This window comes from Pseudoliparis swirei, chromosome 16, assembly GCF_029220125.1.
Source record: "Pseudoliparis swirei isolate HS2019 ecotype Mariana Trench chromosome 16, NWPU_hadal_v1, whole genome shotgun sequence".
Lineage (NCBI taxonomy): Eukaryota > Metazoa > Chordata > Actinopteri > Perciformes > Liparidae > Pseudoliparis > Pseudoliparis swirei.
Genome location: NC_079403.1, coordinates 7885975 through 7904986, shown reverse-complemented (window position 1 = coordinate 7904986; position 19012 = coordinate 7885975). Strand labels below are relative to the sequence as shown.

At 42.7% G+C, this 19012-nt stretch overlaps 1 pseudogene; it reads right to left on the bottom strand.

Moving 5' to 3' along the window:
* LOC130206397 (collectin-12-like) overlaps positions 1 to 18287 on the bottom strand; it is a 35340-nt pseudogene extending 17053 nt beyond the window's left edge.
* Between the last annotated feature and the right edge of the window lie 725 nt (positions 18288 to 19012).

The following is a 19012-nucleotide window of genomic DNA, read 5'->3' as shown; positions in this document are numbered from 1 at the left end:
AACTTTATTATTAAATATTCAAAATGTAGGAGGAAGAGAACTTGAAGCAGACTATGGAAAACACGAGTGAACAGTGAACTCCTTGTTCACAGTTTAACATCAGAGACTCCGGTTCCTTTAGTTTAGCCGCCGGTCATTAAATCAGCCTCTGATTCGTCATTTTTCCCCTTCGCCTGCGCAGCCAGACACGGTCAGATCTGACCGGCCACAACATTCAAAACAACCGTCGTCCAGGACGCTCAGACCACGAGCTGACAGCAACCCTTTCACTGTTACCTTTAGAAAACCGATGCTCCGAAGACAAAAGCTCCTTTCCAAGACAACAACGCCACACCAGTGGGTTTTCAAATGGGAATGTAATCGTGTTTTGTCTGGATAAAGTCAGCCATTGTTCCTGCAAAACCTCTTATGTTGAAATAATATTTGGATTGCGTCCACCTTGAGATTTAAATGTCTCCAAGTCTGTGTCTTACACCGGCGTCATTTCCTGAAACAAAGGATTACCCGAACATATTATTTTTCCTGCATCCATTTGCCCGGGCCATGCCAAAATCACTTCCACCGCAAAAGCGCGGCCGATGCGGGGGCCCTGCTCATTAAAAGACAATGTTTATTGACTGTAAATATCAAAAGGGACGCTATAGTAACGGATGAGAACGCAGAGCTGGAAACTGAGGTCACCCTGACTGTAATCCGGATCCCTGCCTCGCTTAACACACACTCAAGCTTCTTTCCAGGAACACGGGGAGAAGATTACTCCAAGAGGGCAAACACCGAATTATACCTGGCACCAATGACCCACAGAGGAGTTCCAGACCCACTAAAGCAGTGGAAGAAGTCCTCTGAGTCTCCACTTTAGTCAGAGTACATTTGTACTGACGATATTAGACTAAATACTCCCTTACAAGTAAGTTTTCATTATGTATTTTTATAGTAATGTCTTTAAAAATACTCATTGTGAAGAAGGAGAGGTGACTTCAGAAGAAAAGTTAGGACACAATTAAAGAAAAAGAGGAAGGACAGAAAGTTTGAGAGATACAAAAAAAAGGATATAAAAAAGGGAGGGAAAATATGTAACTCATTGAAGAGTTACATATTACATAACCCCCTCAACCTGCTCCGATGTGACTTTGTTGCTCTGTAATGACGTCACACACTTCTTTCTGTGCTCCCGGTGGTCAAGATTTAAAATTACCACGACCACAAGAAGTTTATTTGCTGAAATGGTCTCGAAAAGAATGACAAAAAGAAAGAATGTCTTGTAAAGATTGAGGGCAGTTTTTCAGTGTTCCCAACTGAACATTATTTAGGTGGATTGTCTTTACACGACAACAGCAATATTTGTATACATAAAAAAAAGGTTTTTAAAAAGAAGTTACGAGTAACTACAGAGATCAGTCAAAAGTACAGTCACATTCCCCAGAAAACAAACATACTAAATGTTATTATGTGTGCTTTAAAAACTTCTAACAGTGGCGCCCCCTAGTGGTGGGATCTAAAGATTCCCATAATTCCACAGATTCGACCGAATGACCCTGATGCCAAGTGACAGATAAAAGGATGCTGTTTTCACCATAACATCTCACTTATATCCAAACAAAACTTTACGCCTTCAAATTAATCTAAAATAACCTACAATGACATGAAAAAACTTCTACACATATTGGCTTAAATCCATCTTGCTTACATCACACGGTGGATGGCTGCTGTGCATCAGATGCTCTAACAGCATCTCTGTTGAATCACTGAATGCCAACATTGTTGTTGGTTTCCAATTATTGTTTTTATAAATATCAGTCATCTGCCCTTCATTACTCAAATCAGAAATAAGTTTCCGTTTTACAAGATCTCGGAAACACTGTGATCCATGCCAAGATGTTTTACAGCCAGGAGGGAGATGGTGGTTCAATGAATGAGTCATCCAGCGCTCAGCTTTCTTAATCGCATGATGAGCTGGCCTGCACTGAATCATCCGCTGCAACGATGTGTGTGCGCACGTGTGTGAGCGGGTCTACCGCAGCAGGACTCTCCGCGTCGGCGGACATAAATCAGTGACTTAGAAAAACGACTTGAAAGAAGAAATTCCAATTTCCAATCTTCTCACACTTAAAATGTAATCGGTGGCATTTATCTCTGACAGAAAAATGTCTTCGAAGCCAAAAAAGAAGAGAGATCGGGGAGATCTCGCGGTTAGAAATTGCGATTTTGACTTTGTTATCCAAAACCGCCAAACAAAAACATCGAAATGAAAATGACATCACTGACAGCTCTTTTATTCCGCTTAAGGAACGTGGAGAGAGAGGACGCGCTGCACACGCTTCACAACCGAGGCACAAAGGTCTCTCGCAGCGGAGCTCCACTTCTTGGAGAATACGCTGCATCCTACAGGTACTCTGAGCTCAGAGTACCTGCCAATTACGCAATCAGAGGAAGTGCAGAATTGGGGCCGAAGGGTTCTGAGTTCATGGGATGGCTTTGGGGCCTCGCAGGAAACCGACACCACCCCGACTCCATGTGTGGCCTGATTCAGCCTCCATCTATTTTATTACATGTGATGGAAACCATACGCCTCCATCACAGGAGACAAGCAGGCGTGATGCTCAGGACTGTAAAGTGTGTGGAGGGGAGTGAGGGGAGTGAGGGGAGGAGTGATGGCAGGCCGGACAAGGCCAACAACGAATGGCTTGAGAGGGAAAAAAACACCCAAATGGGAGTAAGTGTGAGAGTGGGAGAGCAGAATGGTTTAAAGATCTGAAAGGTGGAGAAAAAGCAGTGGTGGTTTAATTGCAAATGACAGTAACCCCGTCAAGCTCTCAGGGAATGTGACATGGGTCAGATCATCCACGTCAAAAGGAGAGGGGGAAAAATGATATTTCTGACTGAGCTTTGTTTCACATCTAACAAAAGGCTTTGTAAAATTATGAGGCAACCAAGATTGCAGCATCCAGCAGCTCTCCCGGCTCCCTGCCGCCTCGCTGTGGGGAGCACTTAATTTCCACACGAAGACCGAATTCATCTCTCGGATCAGCTTCTACCCAGTGACGGGTTTATGAGGTTACATTAGACACGTATTAAAAAGGAACGAGGCAAGAAGTAGAAAACACAGGTTTTGCATTTTGGCTTCCCGAGTACATAAACACCATCAGTACGTCAGCCAGCCTCCACTTGATGCACAAGTTTGACTGTAAATCTCACTTTTTGTAGCGTAAATACATTTGCTGACCAAAGAGGTTTGCACTCATGTTGCAGAATGAGTTTCCGGTGATGCAACATGCAGTGCAACACTTATTCCATGCCCGTGGAAAATAGATACAAGACATGTTTGTCCCCTTAGGAGCAGCTGAAAACGCCTCGGTCACCAGTTGAGATGTTGATCACACAGACACTGCCTAAATTGACCAAACGAATGTTGTTCAATCATCTATTGCAGCCGTTGCCCCAAAACATTGTTTATTTGTAAAAAGAAATCGAAAATAGACAGTTTGGATTGAACTTTTTTAAGGATTTTCTTCTTTCAACCAGTGCGCACGTGTGTGTGGTAAAGGCAGAGAAATAAACACTTCTCAAATGATTCTCAGACAGCATCCTCCTGCCCGGCCGCCATGCCCCCCCCTCCCACGAGCCCGGAGGCCCCCGCTCGGCTCTGCTCAGACTCAGCGATCGCTGCAGTTACACAAACAGGTCGTCTTTCCAGAGAACTACATCAACAATGGAGTGGGGAAAGGGAATGGACTTACTCAGCTCAGGGATTTGGGGCCCAGCGGAGCGACTTAGGTTTTAGTTACAAAGCAAAACATCAGAGCTTAAGCACCTCAAATCGTTGCAGCTCACTAGGAAGCGTGCGTGTGCGTGTGTGTTTCTTTTGGTCTCCGTGTGTGTGGCCCGCTGGTTAATGACCATCACATTAGCATCCAGAATTTAATAGCCTGCCTACGCTCAACTTTGACGGAAACACAACACCATCAGCAAAAAGAAGAAGTGACTTCAAAGTATAAGAATGCAGGAGAGCAGGACAAGAAAAACAAAAGATGAAACACTTTATCCAGTAAAAAACAGGATTCAAAGGCTGTTTGTCTTCAGTCGGCTGCAGTCAGAGTGCGGCACTTGACAATTTAACCGGACGGGATTTGCATTTGAATCGTATTCCCTTTCAAACAACATTGCAACACTTTGCAAGTACATCTGAGAATCTGTAAATCTTTCAGTCTGCATTTTCAACATCAAAGTCCCAGCTGCAGAGATCTGGATCGGAGTTTGTCTCCGAAACCTCAACCGAACGACGTCTGTAGCTCTCCCGCTTGGTTGCTTCGGGTGCCAGTCAAAATGTGAAAACCACCACAAAGACCAGCAGTGCCGACAGAGCGTGGGGAAGTACTTCAAAGAAACACAAACAACTAATATCGCCAGTTGGAGAAAGCCAGAAATAAAACAAATAACGGGACAATTTCTCTCCGGTGAGCAGCTGAAACAATAAACCACACAAAAAAAAGATCTTCTCCGTGAGCTGTTTTCAAAACGTTGTATCTGGCTGTAAGGACACAGTGACCAGCATCCTAGCCGGGGTAAAGAAGGTGGTGTATACTCCTGCATGCAAAATGACGGACACAGATGAAGGTTGTCGTTCCCCTTCAAGATTTAGTTGAGAACTCAAGAGCATTGCGAACATGCAGTACCGATAACGGCCACTAGATGCATGCTGCAAGACAACTGTGATTGCAGCTAAATGAGGGTTAAGAATAGCCAGCTCAAGAATATAGAGTTCATTGATTTTTTTTTACACGTGAAGTTAGAATCTCACAATGTAGTCCAACGTGTTTCTTTTTAAAGATTTTTTACATTTTTTATTATAAAGATAAGTGTGTTCTGAGGTTGGATTGCTTGCTGGACGACAGGTGTCTCAGCTGGACGAATATACAAGAAGACAGCAGCAGACTGATCCTGATGTTTTGTCTCCAATGTTTTGTCTTCACAATATTCTTTAAACATCTAACTCTTATACAATCTTAAAGTTTTAGTTATTGTATTGAGTATTATTTGTACTTTAAGAATTACTGGTCATGAATGCTAGTGTTCAAATTAATTACACGCCTCTCAGTGATGAAGGTCACATGGTTCTTCCAGCAGAATATCATTGATTATTACAGAATAAACTTCTGTTCTTAACCAGCGGCTAAATTATCTTTTATCATGTGACATTGATCATTTTATTGATCAACTTTAGCCTTGTTTCATAAGAATAATATGTATGCCCATTCAGCGAGTCATTTAACTTCTATTTTCGAGGTTTTTCCTTCAAAGTGTTTTTTCCTTCAAACAACAACAACAACAACAACCACCTGGTTCCCCTTCCTCTGGTATCTGCAGCCTGTTGCTACTCTGGCTCTCCACTGCCATCTTGAAAACATCTGTTTGCTCGCTCTGTTTGTCTTCAGCTGTAAACACCCCCCCCCCCCCCGTATATTCTCCACGTGTTTCCATTTTTCCTGCTGTAGACGTGCTCGCAGTGGTGTGGAAAGTTTTTGATTCTAAGATGCATCACGGACATAAAGTTTAAACTGGGGTTTGGTTTCATTTCAGTGAAGACACACGCCTCTCTCTGCTTGTTAGCACAATCACTCTGCAGAGGACGGGAGGGTTGGGGAGGCGTCGGACGGCCTGGAAGGAACCCAAACAAATCGCTCCCCGTTTCTTGAGTTGTTTCTCGTGGCTCCGTCTGGAGCGGACTGTAATTGTCTCTCATGAGTGTCCCTTAGTTACGTTGCCTAGTAAACAGCAACTCAGCGAGCTAGAATTTCAATGTAACTACCTGTTTTGGATTTGTTTACCTTCCGTCTGCAATAATCAAGTTGAACTGTTATGAGAAGACTGAATTAAGTTTACACCACTTCACTGTCTTCATTTCCTACTCCCACGTCTCCAAAGCTCCCGGAGAACAGCTCAGGATGTCCCACGACACCATACCAAAGCTTTTCATTTTCATTTTCTGTGTAGTTTAAAGTGGGAGTGGCTAGTCCAGGCACCCATGGCTCTGGTAATTCATTTATTTTTCTCATACACAAAGTTATTTTATCATTTTAATCTGCATTAAACTCAGAAATAAACTATCTCTGATCAAAAGTCAATAGTTTATTTCTAAGACGTTATTTTTTTAAAGAATGACGGTGATTCTTAAACTATTATTTCATACAGCGTCAGGGAAATAAGTAGAGAAGGTTATTTTGAACATAAATATGCATTGCTCATGCAGTGGAAACTTTAGAATGGAAACCAGAAATGATGATCTCTTGTATAAATTGTTCAACACAATAATTCTAATTCAAGGGTGAGAGCAAACCACAAGCAGAATTATACTCTTCTCCTCCAGAGTCAACGAGGCAAAATACAAAAACAGGTCTGAAAGGCGGATGGGATGCTCTCTGAATGGAAATGCCTTCTGTCATGCGGCACTGTGAGCGTTGGAGTTCCTTCTGGGTGGCCTGCAACATCTGCGGTGGGCTGCGGGGGCGTGGCCTGTCAGTCTGCATGACAACGAGCCATCTTCTTCCTGCTGCTGCTCAGGAAAGAGAGGAGGGCCACAGAGCCCCTCCACACACACACACACACTGCAGACACGAGGGTGGCACGCTCTTCTACCTCAGAGCAGCACGACTTTAAGACGAAGAGGAAGTTAAGAGGAGCTGTCTGACATCTGGGCCTGGGTTACTCCACTTACTGAGAGCTGTAATCAACACCAGACAATGGCTCTAAATTACTCCACACACCTGTTTGTTGAGGGTAATCTCGAAGAAGAGCTGAGAGGGGAGCTCCTCTCTGAGTCTGAGCTGCACAGACATCGTCAGGGAGCAAAGAGATTACTTCATAACTCCGAACAACAAGTTCTCACAACCAAAAGGATTCATAATTCAAAGCACTTGTGCCTTGACAACATTTCTCAGAGCTTCTGCAAAGTGTCAATGCGGAATAAAAACAGTTTCATCCTGAATTTCCTTCTGTTAGCTAAACTGAATAATGTTTTGCGTCGACACATGCTGGTGAGAGGATTATAGAATTAATTTAAGGGAACAATTTGAGTGTAAATATGAGAAACTCAGAGGCCTTTTCAATTGTAGAAAACTTTTACATCTTTAAAAAGTGGGTTTCCATGTCAACTAAAGTATATGTAACACTTAAAACGCTCAAAATCAAAGGCAACTGAAGAAGAGAGGAAACATCTTCAATAATCTGTCAGCAGATCTAGTTGCCTTTGAATTAACACTCCTCAACATATTTATAAAATGAATATTATGTATATTTAAAAAATATCAATCATGTAAAATAATAAGAAACACCTGTAAAACATGTCAAATGACAATATTGCACGTGCCCCTTGGCTCACATCACTTCAATGTCCTGCTAACCAAACACCTATATCACCAAATAAAACCAAACTTTTGTTCCATAACGTCAACAACAGTGCAACCAGGTAAGAACATTCTGATTAATAAAATATACAGTCGGTACATTAAACCTGATGGAAAGCACTTTTATTCACCATCTTCCTGGTTGTTTTTAACCTTCTAACTGCCTCCTCAGATCCCTAAAACATTTCCTCCACTTGACATTGTTCTTATCAGTTAAATCTGCAGACCCCTTACTGGCCCGCCCATACAAGATGGAAGTGCTGCACACACACACACACATATGTATGTATATATATATATATATAAATATATATATATATACACTACCGTTCAAAAGTTTGGGGTCACTTAGAAATGTCTTTATTTTTCAAAGAAAAGCACTGTTTTTTCAATAAAGATAACATGAATCAAAAATACACACTATACATTGTTAATGTGGTAAATGACTATTCTAGGTGGAAACATCTGGTTTCTAATGAAATATCTCCAGAGGTGTATAGAGGCCCATTTCCATCAACTATCACTCCAGTGTTCTAATGGTACATTGTGTTTGCTAATCGCCTTAGAAGACTAATATCTGATTAGAAAACCCTTGTGCAATTATGTTAGCACAGCTGAAAACAGTTATGCTGGTGATATAAGCTATATAACTGGCCTTCCTTTGAGCTTGAAGTTTGAAGAACAAAATTAATACTTCAAATATTAATCATTATTTCTAACCTTGTCAATGTCTTGACTATATTTTCTATTCAATTTTCAATTCATTTGATAAATAAAAGTGAGTTTTCATGGAAGACACAAAATTGTCTGGATGACCCCAAACTTTTGAACGGTAGTGTATATATCTATATATATATGAATACAGATATTCATGTGAAAGTGAACTTGATACAAACTCTGCATGTTCACAGTTGCTTTAACTCAAAGTCAATGAGGACAGAAATACTGTGTCTTATTCCTTTTTATTTTGCTAATCAATCATATGCATGAGCGGCAATACTTGTGTTGCCCTCTGTAAGGTACCCGATAATGAATTCAGTGAATTCCCTCTGTCTGCAGTCTTCAACTCACATGGAAAATGTGATAGCCATTATGCATCTGACAGAGTGTTGGAGCCGGTCCTCACTCTTCCTCTCTGCTTCACTCCTTCTTTTACCAAACCAGGAAGCCGTAGGTTGATCTTGGCAACATTCACAGCCATTTCTTGCCCCCCTTTCATTAGCATTTTAGACTGTGAATAACAGATTTTGGAGGTTTTATTGCTAAAGGAGGAGAAATAAGAATCCCCAAATTCGTTGTTAAAGTGTTCCTGTGTGTTCTGCTGCCGGAGGTGTTGGAGAACGTTCAGCTTTCAGTGTGCACGGACACATGAGACTCACAAAAGTCATTAGTTTGTATTAGAAACGTGTAACGTGTGTTACATTAAGGCCCGAACACACACACACACACACACACACACGCACACGCACACTGGAGGGAATACAATTGTAACATCTAACGGAGGAGCACGATCCCTGCAGAACAAAGAACCGCAGCTCGCCAAATGGAACACAAGTCCTCTTCACGGAGGCGTTAAAGCATCGCAGGTGTCGTGGAGCGCCGTCTCTGCTATTCTTTTATTTAATCACGAAATCAATGACTCAGATCCCCTTGTTTGAACACCCCCTTGAAGGCTCTTAAAGAAAGAGAGGCCTTACTGAACTCCAGAAACCCTGGCCTGACATCTGCATGTGGGTCACGTCAAGGACACGGGGGTTATTATGGTGTGTGAGAGCTGATAGGGGACTTTGCTGCTTTTCCTCACAGTGAAAGGTGAGTCAGAAAAGTCACGGACACTCAGATGATCACGAGCCAGATTGAAAACAGCAGCTAAATACCCGCACATGTGTTGCCCTGGAGAAAAAAACCATCAGGATCGACTGTTTTATTCAGCCTAATGAAGGCATAACAGAAAGTAGGGGGCCGGAAAGTTTGGACCAAAGTTTACAGGAACAGAACTGTTAAAACCATCTGTTGTGCTGTGAAACATGGATCTGGATCTTTAACCTTAAAGAGGCAGACCACTGATTTTTACACAAGGATAAAGATGCAACTATTCTAAAGTTTGAGAACTCATGTGACATTCGGGTATCACTGTTTAGGATTGGATTTTTAATACAAAGACATCCCAGCCTGTAGCTGTGAAAGTTGCATCATGTAGGATGTACATGAGGGACTATAAGTCTGCATATCCCAGCCATTGATGCTCCCATTCATCATCAATGCCTACTTTGTTTTTAACTTTTCTCTCACAAGTCCTGATCACATACAGATCAGAACATACACTCACAAGACCAATATATATATGTGTGTGTGTGTACTAAAATACAAGCATGTGTGTGATGTTCCTCTGTGATCGGCTGCCATTTCAGCTTTTCTCCCTCCCGTTCTTCACATTAACAGCTCTGTGGGATTCCAGGTTGAAAGGATTGAAATACAACAGAGATAAGACGACGTCTAAACGTCTGTGAAGCGTGAGTAATGACCTCTGAGAAGCTGCAGAGCTAAACTAATGATTTTATAATTGTATATGTGAATGCATATGTTCTTATGTCATATAGGGGGGTAGTGTGTGCTTCAGATAAAAAGTTCCAGCTGGATCTTTCACCGTTACAACTCCCTCCTCTTTTCTTTATCGACTACCATCACACGCACACTCATCCCCTGATCTCCTCACAAAGAGCTCCTCTCATGCGCCTCCAATCCCATCCATCCACTTCCTGCTCGTCTCTCACAGCCGGCTGCATCTCCTCCACCTTCTCCCACTTCCCTTTCACTCCCCTTCCCATCTCCTGGGATGCAACACCCTCTCGTCCAGCGCTCCCTGGCCTTTTAGCTCATTCAGCGTTTTGGTCTTATCTCTCCTCCCGTCTGTGAGATTCTCAGACACTGACACGTGGAGCTGCTTTCTGTAAGCCACTGGCGGAGATCTACATCACATATGACTTCATTGTTTCTGGGTGTCTGCTCGGGAAATATAACTTGTCTGCCAACAATTTTCTGTCTCTCACTCACACAAACACCTCCACTTCATTGATCTTTTGCCACCACTTTACTTTCTCCATTTTCCTCTAAAGTGCTTTAAGGTGTCTTAAGACTTCCTACATTTTACTTATGATGTACTTCAAACCCCTTTTTTAAGTCAAATCAATAATATAAGATAAATACAACATATTAAAGCTATACTATATGACACAAGATGGATTTAAATTAAAGGAATTTTTTTATTTTATTATTATTGTAAGTGCAGCATGATCGTCATCACAGCAGCCGCCGCACACATTCCTGTCTATACCGACTGGGCCTAACTAGTCAACAGGTGTGGGGCAGTAAACCACAAATAATCCAAAACAGGTGTTAAAGAGGTATGATACCTTTAGATTTGGAGGAAAACAAGAGTTTATGTGCTTGAAAATGCTTTAAAAAACGAATTCACGGCCTTGAAATGACATTAAATCGTTTTGAAAAATATCAAAAAGCCACTTCCTTGAAAGTCAAAGAGAAACCGTGTGTTTTATTGCTGGCCTGCGTCATTTTAACAGGTGACTTCAGAAAGTGTTTTCTCATGTCTACTCTCTGCAACAGGTGTTGAACCAGCTGCAGGTCAAGCATGTCCACGTCTGGAGCTCCTTTCAACACAAAAGGCCCCTATGAAGCAAGAACCTGAACCAGCTATAACTGATGGTTTTGTTCCACTTGGGAGCAGCAGAAACAAGCTGCAAACACAACGTGATTAAGTCAATATGGTAAGACTGGCAATACAAAGTAGCATCCAAACAGCAGGCAAGAGGAACACGGACATTCATATCCAAGTCCTGGAGGGGAGATATCTGGTGTAGCTCTTTAGCTGCGTGTCACTGTGATCATCGCCTTTCACATGAAGTTCCAATTTTAATAACTGGAAATGAGAAACGGACGAAGAGAATCACGTGAGAGAAAATGTAATCGTTAGCAGCAACGAGAGAGGTCAAATTATCCATCCATCCATGATCTGTAACCGCTTATTCCATTCAGAGTCGTGGAGGATGGAGCTAAGCCTTAGACAAGCTGACGAGAGGTACAATAAAATGAAGCCGAAAAGACAAATAGCACATGTGCTCACACACAGATATGTTCGCAAAGGCATGCTGACTTTTAAAAATCAAAGCCAAAGGAACATTTTCCGCGATTTCCCAAAGTATTAAGTGCTCAAAACCTGCCATGCAGTGTGAAGAATAAAATCAGGGCCGACAACCACAACACAATTCCATAAAAGAATTACCCAGAAACCACCGCAAAGTGCATAAAAATCCTCATCAGACATTCTGACAAACAGGCCGCCAAGTATCGAATGACAGTTTGCATTCAGGGTGTCGGGGTCTGACCAGAGCCGGCCCGCAGCGTCGACACAGCCATGTTGGGTTCCATGTGAACCAGGATGGATGAGGTGGTCGCTGAGGTGTCGTTATGGCTGCAGCTTGAAGGTGGTTGTGAAGAGATGCTCTTTGCCAGCGAAGCCCACGGACCGAACCGAGCCGCGGCTGTGCTGACACAGCTGGCTCCAGGCGCAGACACCCCAACGCCAAATGCTCGGCTCCAGGAATGTTTCCGGGCCTCGCTGGAGAAACCATAACAAGTGCAGGAAATAGATTAGTGCACTCCGGGTTCCACGCCGGCCGCAAACCCTCCTGAGCCCGGTTTCTCTCTCTCAGAACCCACATGCGTGGGAACAGGAGACACGGGCGGCAGAGCGAGCGAGACCCCCGTCCAGAGAGCGCGGGCGGTCCCAGGAGGAGGTGCATGGAGCAATCAGGCCTCCATTATTTAATGACTGGCCATGACTCCTATACCTGCAGACCAACATTCCTGCAGTAAAAATCAGTGCAGTAATACCAGCCAGCAACGAACGGCCATTTGTGTAAAATATGGTGTCACTTCACTGTAAACTCACTGGTTTGTGAAAAATGTATACTTTGATTTCCTGTCAAGTTATTTATGACCACTATGTGAAGTTCAGCACATTAGTCATGCTCTTTGTTGGACTCACTTTGCCTGAATCTGTCTCGTGGGTCTGAGGTTGCATTTATCTTCCTTCTTCTTCGACAGAGTTCTGCATTAAAATGTCCTAAGAAAGTCAATTTAATGGTTTCGAGGGCCGACAGGTGTTTGTGACTGCGACTACAAAGTTGAGATATATAACGTTGGTCTCGCTCCCGTCGGGATGTTTGACCTATGGAAGGATTGAGATGGAAGTTTGCTTTACTTTCAGAAAAAAACACGTACTGTGTTTAGTTTGTGAAAAAGTTTGGGGTCACCCATACAATTTTGCGTTTTCCATGAAAACTTACACTTTATCAAATGAATAGAAAATATAGTCAAGACATTGACAAGGTTAGAAATAATGATTAATAAATCATTATATTTCTGGCTCAAAGGAAGGCCAGTTGTATAACTTCTCTCACCAGCATAACTGTTTTCAGCTGTGCTAAAATAATTGCACAAGGGTTTTCAAGGGTTTTATAATGCTCCATTAGTCTTCTAAGGCGATAACACAATGTACCTTTAGAACACTGGAGTGACAGTTGCTGGAAATGGGCCTCTAGACACTATGTCGATAATTCATTAAAAACCAGACGTTTCCTCCTAGAATATTCACATACCACATTAACAATATGGTATAGAGTGTATTTCTGATTAATTTAATGTTATCTTCATTGAAAAAACAGTGCCTTTCTACGAAAAATAATCACTTTTCTAAGTTTTTTCTTCTTTTTTTAATTGGCCCCAAATTTTTGAACGGTAGTGTATATTATACATATAAATATATATATATATATAAATAAATATATATAGAGCTAAAATAATGTATATATATACACATTATTTAGCTTTTGAGCAACCTAATAATCCTTTTTAGGAAAACCCTCCCACTGTCCCAGACATTTTGCTTAGTATACGTGTGCCAGTGTTATTGCTGGGCGTTATCCTTGATTTCCAGAATGCACGTGGCTGAACTTGTTGCATTCATCAACATTTAAAGTTATACGCATGTAGAGAGTAAACAATGGATGCTAATAAGAGCTAAGAGATAAGATAAAGTGGCTTGTGGTTGATTGACTGCAAAGCCACATTTCTTTGTGCAGCAGTTTAAAGTTTGGGTCAATAAGACTACAGATAGTATGATAACTAACGATAACTATAGGTTTCGCGAGTGTACACAGGACTACACTTCTCATTGTACGTTATATTATTTAAACAAAGAAGGGACCCGAGCTTCAGAGGCACCAAGGTTTTTGTAACTGGAGGATTTCTGGTTTGACTCGGGCCAAAGGAGACTGCCAATGCCCAATGATTATACCAGCTCTGAACGGGTTCAGCCAAAGCTCAGGTAGTTTTCTATTTTATTCCAACGGCCTTCTTATGTCAACCCCCCACTGAAAAATAAATATGTTTAAAGCTCGAGCACTGTGGAAGCAATTCCGGCCCGGCTTCAACTTGGCAGGCAGAGAGATGGGATTACCAGATGAATTCACTCAGTGAATGTACTGATGTGTGTGTGTGTGTGTGTGTGTGTGTGTGTGTGTGTTGTGCAATTCTACTTGTATACAAACGAGTGGAAAATGTGTGTATTTGTGTAAATATACATGATGTATGCATACCTTCTGGATTACATTTATGTAAGATAGAGAATCAGAAACAGTTCACTCTGTTTGTGAGTGTGTGTGTGTGTGTGTGTTTGTTTGAGTGTGTGTGTGTGAGTATGTATGTGTGAGTCTGTGTGTGTGTGTGTGTGTGTGTGTGTGTGAGTGTGTGAGTGTGTGTGTGAGTGTGTGTGTGAGTGTTGCCTCAACAGGCTCTTGACTCGTTACTTTGCGTGTCCAGAAAAAAAAATAAAGATACTTCCGAGGACATTTCAACATTATCACTAAGTGTTACTTTTACTCATGTGTTGATATTATATGTTATAATATCAGGAGACTGGAGTTTTTTGTTGTTGTAAAGAACGTTCTTGAAGGATGAAGCCAACCGCCGGACCTTGTGTTATTGCTCCTTTAGCTTTCCTAATATACTCAGAAGTAATACTTAAAGCCCACATGGACCACAGTGCTTTTGCACATTTTAGCCAATTTCCTTGAAACTATGTTTTCTTTCCAGAACTGGAGTCCATTTTCCAAAGCATATCAGTTTTCAGAGTGATTTATTGATCGGCAACCACTCATTTCAGTCAGGTATATGAACATCAGTTTGCAGAGGCTTGAAACTTGGACCAGATCATCCGTCACAGGGGACATTGCGTGACCTTTCTGTTCCCCTTCGGTCACGCAGTTGCAAAGAGGCACTTTATTGAGATATCTTCAAGTGCTTTGGTGAAACGCTGAGATCTCAAAGCCACCGAATAATCGAGCAAATATACAAACTTCCTGTTGATCGTGACATCCTGTTTGCTGTTCATGTTTGATTTTGTATACTCTGTATTTATCTTTTTACCCAAGGAGGCTTCACAGTGTGGAATATGTTTTTTATATGTATCCACGTCTTCAAACTGCAAGCGGAGTTTCATTGTGTATGGGAGGCGCTGGAAGTCAACAGTTTCTGGAGCGCTTTAGAAAGTAGTCAGCTGTAATCGCAAAGTGTCTGCAATGTGTATCTACACGCTAAGAAAAACAGAAATCCACTGGTATCGTTTACATTGTTACATTGACATTGACATTTCATTTAGCTGACGCTTTTATCCAAAGCTATTCATAATCATCCACCGTAGACACAACTACGGGGAGACAATCAGGGTTAAGTGTCTTGCTCAAGGGCACATCGCCCGGGACTAGCACTCATCCTCCGATTAAAAGACGGTACTGCTAACCACAGAACCCACAGTCGCCCTATATTGTGTCTTAGACAAGCCCACTTCTTAAAACCAGTTAGATTAAGTGTTCTTTGTAACAGTCACAGCTTTGACACATCACACTATCAGTCTCCTTGGAGAATGCAACACATTAAAGAAAAACATGCAGTGAGGAAAGAACTGTTCGTTCCCCCTGAGTCCTGAGATTGCCGTGCTGGTCGTGGAGGAATGAGGGCCTGTGATGCTCTGCATGAATGCAGCTCGATTGCACAACAAAGCCCCCTCCAAACAGCTGCCGTGTCCCTGAAGAGGGCCGACAGGCAACTCGGCTCAGAATTCAGCAGCTCTCCCCTTTCCGACTCCTCCGAATGTCAAGAGTTCATCTGAATAAAGTTAAAAGTGAGAGCAGGATTTGGCTCCCCACCGCCCCGCGGCTCTCTAATCGAATCCATGAGCGGCAAACCTGCACGCGCTCGCAGCCAAAGGCAAACAGGATGCTTCTACTCGGGTAACTCGGATGAAAGAGATTGTGTTTTAACACAGTTTGAACTCCTCTCAGCTGGTGCCGGAGGCCACTGCCTCACATCCACGCTCGCGGACCTGGGCCGGGTCACGCTGCAGCAACACACCCCCCGTAACTACGGAGACACGGAGGCTCCCGATTCCAAATCAATGTCCAATCAACAGAACAGTGATGGAGCACCCGCTCCGTCTCTGAGGAAAGCTCTAATGATGTGTTTGAGTGTGTGCGTGACATTGCGTTTGCCCTTTTGCCGGCCGTTTTTTTTCTTCTTTATCCGAAAGCATGAACTCATGCACTTGATGGCAAACATATGCCTCGCGAAACCCACCGGCAGAGGCTGGAGGAGCGGAGAAACGGACCAACCCTTTCTGCATCAGAGCACTTTGTTCATGATCAGAGCATCGTGCGTGACACATTTTGACTTTGTGAAACGCAAACAGAACGGACCATATTGGTTTCCACAGGGGAAAGAAACAAGCTCCAAATGCAAGTTTCAAAGAGTCTTTTTTCCAAAATTACAAGAAGCATTAATGGTAACTATTAAACCTGCTGACAGTGAAGTCTGTGGAGACTTTTTCCTGGAAAGGCATGGTACTGTTTTACTGTACAGAAGGCAAATAAATCTCATAGACAGTCTTCCCAAAACCTGAGTGAAATACAACACTGGTTGCATGGCTTGATACCCCTATAGGTACATGTTTGTAATTTGGGTTAATTGACCATTTAAGCTTTTACGCCTTATCATTCTGGTCCGGTCTGGGTCCCTCTCGGCACACAAGTCCAATTTGAAAACGTCTGAAAACAACTGCAATCCTGTACGCCACACATCCCACATGGTGCATGTGTACGAGTGCACTTGTCCACGAACCAAATGCATGTGAAGTCTTGCTGCACCACAACACAAGATGTATGATGACTACAATTTCGATTTGCGTAACTTCACATTTTTGAGGTCCTCGCGGCACGATTGTGCGAGTCGACGTGTTTAAGTGACTCAATTTCAGTGAATGAAAGGGAGAATCGAGTTTCTGAAACTTCTTGATCTGGTGAGCTCTGTCCGCGGTCGCTGGGTCTGCGGTGAGGTGGACCTCACAGCCTGTCAGCCACATTTAGGTTCAACTCAAAACCCTGCAGAACCGCTGACGACCACGCTAAACATCAGGACTGTTGAGGCTCTGGCTGCCCGCCGTCTGGCCTGACATGAACAATGTGTCTTTCGTGGTGTTAACCAGATTCAAGGAAAGAAAAATCCCAAAACAGTATCGTGGTTTTATTCTGAAAACCAGAGCATGTTTTATGATAAGAGCTCCAAGTATGTCTGCTTTTCCCTCCTCCACCTTACAAAAAAAAAAGGGACATTTCACTCACCGAACCGCTTGTATCCAAAAGACTGTACTTCCTCCTCGTCTGCAAAGTCGTCTGTGTGACATAATCAGAAACATGACATAAGTAGGTCATATGCACACTACTCGGCGTGCACTGTGTCTAAAACAATTTGTAGTACAGTTCAATCAAAATACAACAGAAAGAAACTCAACAGGGCAGCGGCACGGAGCCAAGAATTCATAACGTTGTCATCGAGTACAAAGACCTCTGTTTGGCAGAGTGGACGCCGCCATTGGAGATGGAGTACCATCTCCAGTCCGTCTGCTTATTGTGTTGGTGGAGATAGGAGGTCCAGAGAACTGTAAAAACCACAGGCTGCGGTTTCTCTGGGTTGTTGACAATAAACTTTAATTACACTCTGCTACACTACACTGAAGACTGGAGCGGAGCAGGGAGAACATCACTGGTAATGGTAAACAGATGGGATCTAGAGGGGAGACAGGGTTGAGCCGAGTGTGTGTTTGTTGGTGGGGGGTCAGAGGGGGTTAGAGTGGTATTTCACCTCAGTTTCTCCTCCTAAAATAAATATTGCAGTGGTCGATGCCCCGAATACAGTATGGCGCTTTTGGAGTGTCAGCATAAATACAGTCTGGTCATCATCAATCATCGGGGGTATTTTCTTTTGCATGATAACAGGTTTTTTTGTGGTTTTTTGTGTGAAAGAAAACATTATTCAGTCTTTTATGTCTTTTCATTAGATGGAACTGTGTGGTGTGAGAAAATTAAAAAAAATCCAAGTATTTCACAACTTTCTGCACCGCAGTACCGTAATGTCATCCAGATGTGAAACACGCACCACAAATAAATACGCACAGGAATCTTCAAAGAAGCATCTGTGCGTTTGGAAAGCACACACTTATACACGTACCAGCTGCACGTCGAGGAAACATACCTTTCATGGCGTTTTCTAACTCGTTGAGGATTGTAGAAGAGATGAGGACCAATGTCACTTTCTGCGCATCTCAGCATCCAGTGCAATGGTGCAAACTTGATCCACGACACACACTAATGAAAGAAACAATAACACTATGAGTATGTCTTCATGTCTTCAGTTTAAAATCCCATCGTCTCAGTTCTCTTGCTCGCTTAGTTTCAGAAGAGTGTTTAGCAGGAGTGATGTGATGTTCCCGGAGCCTGGAGGAGGAAGACGTGCAGTCTTTTTTTACTACGAGCGTAAAGTTACATGGAGAAACAAGATGCACTTCCGGTGAGGCTTTCAGAATTAAATCACATTTCTGCGTAAAACAGTATGAAAATGAACTTTTTACTTTCGCAATCAAATAATTCATTTTCAATCTGAATATTTAGCTTTTTATCAGGATTCATCCGAGAACAAACTCTAAAATAAAAGAATAACTGCTGGTTGTCTAACAGCTCCCAGACAGGCATATTCTTAACCCTCTGTAGAAAAGATATATTTTTTACACTGATTGAACAAACATAATGTGGTGTTTCACGTAAATGGGCCCACAGACGACACGTCAGGCTGTCAATTAACCGCAGTTAACTGTGCTGATACCTGACACACCCCAACATAAACACACACACGTGTGTCAGGCCACAAGCAACACCATTACCCACACAATAACTTCATTAACGTGCAATATATGTGCATTAAACTTCTGTCAGAAACATATAGTTGCTTTAGCTCTATCCACATTCGTTAACCACAACAATAGACATGTCAGACCCCCCCAAAACAAACAAAAAAGGTAAAACTCTTATTTTGAAGGTCGTGCCTCATTTCCGGTGCATTCCTCCCGACATCATCACCAGCTTCCTTTGGCCCCTCGCTCGGGTTGTTGAAGCCGCAGCGGTGACTGTCCCGTCCCCTCCCGCTGC